Source organism: Rhinolophus hipposideros (assembly GCF_964194185.1).
Source record: "Rhinolophus hipposideros genome assembly, chromosome: 20".
Lineage (NCBI taxonomy): Eukaryota > Metazoa > Chordata > Mammalia > Chiroptera > Rhinolophidae > Rhinolophus > Rhinolophus hipposideros.
The window spans coordinates 46,318,115-46,324,116 of NC_138066.1; the positions used below are offsets into that span (position 1 = coordinate 46,318,115).

The 6,002-nt window shown below is 40.3% G+C and overlaps 1 pseudogene across 1 annotated transcript; it reads left to right on the forward strand.

Moving 5' to 3' along the window:
* The first annotated feature begins 4,850 nt into the window (after window positions 1-4,850).
* LOC308488377 (EKC/KEOPS complex subunit TPRKB-like) lies at window positions 4,851-5,371 on the forward strand (annotated as a pseudogene). The gene has a single exon. The product of its transcript is annotated as an EKC/KEOPS complex subunit TPRKB-like (transcript).
* The last annotated feature ends 631 nt before the right edge of the window (window positions 5,372-6,002 follow it).

Genomic DNA, 6,002 nt, shown 5'->3' on the forward strand with positions numbered 1-6,002 from the left:
ACGCATACTTGTTGTATTCAGAGTTGAGCCTTATTTGTCTCCCTCACTACAAAACACCATTGGAATAGTCTCTCTTAAATAAATTCTTCTTTACTTTTACCATCTTGAACAAGTGCCATGGATAAGTTTTCCCTTAACTCCTTCCATTTTAGGAAAACCCTTACCTACCCTCAAGGAGAATTCCAAAAGCCTCCTTGACCAGCCAGAAATACGAACGGAGAACTGCGCCTGTGCTCCTGGTAACCCTGTCTGTAAGTCTCATCTGTCACATATCACAATGCAGTAATTATTTGTTTGCATGTCAATCTTCCTCTAGACCAGTGGTGGGCCAGTTTTCTCTTAAAGGGCCAGGTCATAAATATTTTCGGTTTTATGGGCCACACGGTATCTATTCAACTTTGCTTTTGTAGCAAAAGCAACCATAGACAAATGTAAATCAGTGGGCATGGCTGTGTCCCAGTAAAGTTTTATAGGCACTGCAATTTGAATTTTGTATCATTTTCATGTATCACAAAATATCCTTCTTCTTTTGTGTTTTCAAACATTAAAAAAAACAAAAACCTAAAAACCATCCTTATATCATAAGCTATACAAAAACCGAGAAGGGAGGGGAAGATTTAACCCACAGGACACAGCATGCTGGTCCCTGGTCTAGACTGAGGAGAGACCCTCCAAGGTAAATCTTATTCATTTTTGAGTTTCATTATCTAGTTTCTCAAAAGCAATTCCTCTTTGAGTTTCGCTAGCTAGTATTAACTGATACATAAAATAAGTCAGTAAATAAACAACTAAACAAACAGTTGACTACAAAAATTTCCCTGAGACAGATACCGAGTAGAACGGCTGTAAATGTGACTTTTGGGACACTGCTAAGGGTCCATGTTTCTTCATAATTAGGGACACGATATCTTAAGTGAGCTCCCAAGGCTCCAATCACAAATCCTGCAAGTCTGGGATTATTCTACACATCACGAATAGATGCCAAAATCATCTAAAGCAGCCCGGTATCCACAGATTCAGAAAATACCCCCTGTTAAAAATAAGATTTCTTACACCACTTTCTTCTGTTTTGTCCGAATCATGCCCCTTTCTTTAACAATCCCTTCACCTTTGTGTGGTACTCAGCTTCTGACACAGTGATTACCCCCTCCTGGCATTCAAGGCCTGTGTGATCCTCTTTTTTTGAGTGTGGACTCTCCCTAATGAGTCACTTCTAATCAATGGAAGGCACAAAAGTGATGGGCTGTCGCTTCCAAAATGAGTTTATGTAAGATGGTGACTTCGGTGTTACCAGCAGACTCTCTGCTGCCTTCTCAGCTTGCACACTTTGATGGCAAGTTGCCCTGTTGGAGAGGCCCATGAGGCAAGGAACTGAGGGGTGTCTCCAGCCAGGAGCCGGTAAGCAACTGACACCCTCACTCAGTCCAACCACCATCAAGGAGTTGAATCCTTCCAATAAGCACATAGGTGAACTTAGAAGTGAATCTCTCTCTAGTTCGGGATCCAGATAAGCCCCCCGCCCCTGCCCCGACCCCAGAGAGCCTCGACCAACACTTTGATTAGTTGTGTGAGAAAACTTACAGCAGAGGGCCCAGCTAAGCCACGCCCAGATTCCTGACTTACAGAAACTGTGCGATAACACATTTGAACTATCTTAAGCCACTGCATTTTGGGAGCAATTTGGAACACAGAGATTCATAACTAATACATCTACCTATGTGACAATTGGATGTATATTTACTCATTTTTCCCCACCACAATGTTCAATTTCTCCAGGGTAGAGCTTAGTCATGTCATACTCATCTTGTCCCATAATACACGTTTAATGAATGTTTGTTAAATTAACTTGTATTTTGAGTTTCATTGAATTCAGTTAATTTAAAGTAACAGCAATAACATAGAAATACGCATCCGTGGTAGGACAAAGACGAAAACTGCTTAGGGCAGAAAGTTTTTGACAACTGTGAGGGGAAAAAAGTATTTGAATTTGTAGCTGTGGTACCCAGCTTATGTTTCAAAGACTTTCTGGGGGTTTTCATATATATTCCGAACACTTTGGAGTTGATGCCTCCATAGTACACCAATGAGATACCTATCCTCATCGACCCAGCCACACCAGCTTGCCCGTTGGCTGGTCATTCTCATTATTGAAGTGATTCTCCTCCCTCCCCTTCCTTCACATTTCACCTGGGCAATGGGCAGTGCTATCGGGAGAGAAGAGAAGATGGAAGTAGAGAGAACTGTGAAAAAACTGGGGAACAGTGGAGAAGAGGAAAGAAAACAGAGCCAAGGAAAGAGAAGAGCTGGTCAGAACACCCAAGCCAGAGGCAGAGAAATGGTTCAAAAGAAAATGTCTGATTTCCCTCTCTCTAGTCATAAATATTTTGACAAGGGGCTTGGCTTTTATCAAAAAGAGGAAAAAAAGAAAAACAGAGGTTGTCTTCCCGAGGACCCAGCACTCTTGGAATTCTATGACCTAATTCTGTATAAGGTTGCAGCAAAGAGCTTGCCACTCTCGTCTGAGTCCCATGACATCCAGACCTCTGTTTTCTCAGCAGCACATGCCACACCACTATCAGAGGTTAGGAAAAAAGAGCAGAGGATGTGAGGGAACAGTCTGGACGCTATGCTTAGAAAACATATTTTTCAGTCACTGTAGATTTTCATTTGCTATCTTACTGTTTGCTTATCTTAGCAGCTAAGTCAACTTTTCATTGCTTTTGTAGACATTATATAATATCTTCTTCCCCCTGCCCCAGTCACCAGCTGTTAGTTGGTCAGTCTCATCCCAGAATGAGTAGGGGGTTGGGTCAGCTGGAGCTGAATTAACCTTCATGCTGACATTTGAGGGAACCAATTCCCAGCCATTGAACAAACCTAAAGTTTCTGCAATTCTCATAGAACCAAATAGGTCTCGAGAAAGAAACCTGAGAGTGTTCAAAGGTCAAAACAATTCGAATTAATTATTTTAAGCCTAAATGTTCTCATCTGTAAAGTGGGGACAATAATACGTGCCTCGTAGGATTACTTTAGAGGTTAAATATACGTAAAAACCTCAGTCTACTGCAAGATTACTCAACCTTAACATTTCAAGTGGGATAATTCGTTGTTGTTGGGGCACGTCCTGTGCATTATAAGAAGTTTAGCAGCACCTCTAGCTTCCACTCACTAAATGCTAGTAGCACCACCACGCCCCACCCCTCTACTGTGGCAATCAAAAATGCCTGCAGGCATTTCAAATGTCCCCAGTGGGCAAAATCACCCCTGGTTGAAAACCACTATTCTAGCGCTTAGCGTCTAGTTACTGTTCCATAAATATTAGATGCTATTTTTATTATCAGTACAATTCTTAGTGACAGCAGCATTACCCTGCTGTGGTGAGAGATCCTCTCTCTGACTGAATCCTTTACTAGTTGCTCTATGTCTGCATCCTTCTGAGAGAAAGTGCCAAAAAGGGTGAGGTCCTTAACTTGACAACAAACCAACAGGACACCTACTCTCTCCTGTGACGTCTTCTTTCGTGTTCTGTGGCAAAAACTAGGTATACTCTTTAGCCTCATTGCTTGTGAGACACTACAGATTCTTCTATTGGCATCAGTCCTCCAGCCGCAGGCACTACTGGTAGAGATGACTCCTGAAGTTGCCCTTGGAGATTTCCAAGGGTCCCACCGCCCGTACCTGAGAAAGGAAAGAAAGAGATGTTCAAGAACGCTTAACAGAAATTACTCCCTTTGCAGTTTTTTGTGGTTTCGCGCTTGTCTGGGTTTACAAGTGGGTTTTTTGCCCAAATTGTTCCTGCATATTCTAACAGTGTTTGCCTTAGGTATTTTGATACCACGCTGATTTGAAGGTGCAGATGTTTTTCATGGCATGTCTTGTGGTGAGTGGACAAACTGAGAGGTGAATGCTGGTGACTGAATGGAGTGCAGTATTCCTCAAAGTTTTTGTCCAAATAAATGCTAATAGCAGAGAAAAGTTAAAAGAAACAAAAAAGATTTCTTGGGGTCTGGGAGCAGCCAGCTGAAATTTCTCTCCACCTTCTGTTTTTGTCTTTAATACTCATGCACATTTTATTTTCTCTGCTGAAATACTCTTTTTCATCTGTTTGAAGGTAAAATTTGTAAATGGACTAAGTTGAGCCTTATTTATTCCATGACTCTTCCTACTCTCCCTTTAAAGCCCACACACTGCACTTGCAAAAGGAAGATCACGGCCTTGGAATCTGATGGACCTCCATGAACATTCATTTTAATTAAAGAAGAGAATCAGCCTAGCAAGCACTCACATCCTACATTTATCCCTTCTTCTTTGTTCTTTCCCTTCCTCATAATACTGCTTTGCTCTTCCCATCATGTTAAGTGAATCTCTTTCCATCCCGTTCCCACCAACCACCAGTCCATGCCAACTTCCTTACTCCCCCTCTCCATCCGGCTCAAACCTTTCTCCTTCGTGGGGCCCCTTCTCTCTGTGACCTTCCAATTCTTCAAAACCTATCTTGAATCCAAGCCACCTATGAGGGTTTCTCGGATGAATTATACTCCGTGACAGCCGCCCTTCCTGCGTGTTCAACATATCTTGTCAATTAAAGACCTCAACACAGAGAAATGCTTTTAAAAAAATTAACTTTGCTGTCAAGCTTTCTTCCCTCTTATTTTAAATGTGTACAGATTTTAACCTAAGGATGGCTGTGAAAGTGTGAAGTCTGTTTGGGTCTTGACAGACGTATTTGCCTTTCACAAAACACGAATTTCCTAGTAAATAACAGACTCCATATTTACATTTTACAATAAAAATATAAACAAGAGATTGTGAGCCGGACAGGGTAGTGGCAAATCCTGCTTATCTGTGAAATGCAGTTAACATATCAGCTGGACCTATTTTCGAAACTCAGGGTGACCCTTCTGTTATTTAAAGATGTGAAAAATACTGGAGACTTGAGAAAAAAAGGCCATGGAAATTGCCATTGATGATTCATTAATAACCCCTGCAGTGATCAATTTCAGATACTTGTGGCAGCAAACAAAGCAGTTCACCTGTACAAACTGGGAAGAATGAAGACGAGAACTCCATCTACTGAAATTGTCTCCATCCTTTCCTCAAATAACCATATTTCAGAGGCTTTGAAAAAAATTGGTATTTCAGCAAATGCTACTTCAATTCTAATTGTTTACATTGAAGATGGAGAAAAACTAATAGATCGAGAAGATTTAATATCTCAGGTAGAAAGTCATCAAGTTTCTCTGAAAAATCTTCCTGAAATAACAAATATTACAGAACTCAAAAAGATACATAAACTATCTTCACAAGAAGAAAGTATTGGGACATTGTTGGGTGGTGTCATCGTAGAATGTCAACAAAAGATGTTTCGTGAAATGACAGAAATATTAAAAATTTTCAGCATTTATAAATATATATGTGTTCAGCATTTATAAATATATATATATTACTTATATTCCTGCTTGATGGCTTAATTGTAAGATCCTTAAGGGTGGGAAACTTATCTGCTTTTTATTATGTTTTCCTCTTAGCATTTAAATCAGAAATTTAGACATTTAAGACCTTCATAAATATATAAGTTGAATGAACCTAAGAATGAATGACATTATATTTTTCTAATTCATTTCTATGAGCTTTCGTTGATGTGCGTATCTGGGCAAAAGCACATTATTATGGTACATGGTCAGCATCGTGCTTATACAATCTTCGTTGCCTCGTACTTGTTGTCTAGTTCTAGGCATGGTCATCGAGTCCCTCTTGTTTACACTTCCCCTCATCCGTGTCCTTCAGAGCTCCAAGGATAGGTTTTTGCCTATAGTAGTTACTTTAGAGATTTATGGAATGTCATTTGCTGCATAATATAAAGAGCGTAGGCAAAAGATTTTAGAGAAAAGGTAATCAGTTAAAGTGAATAATAGCACCTTGTCTCCCCAATACAGTGAAGGTTAGATAAAATGTTTGTAGGGTGAGGGAAAACCATCTGGACAAAGCATGGTGAGTGAGTC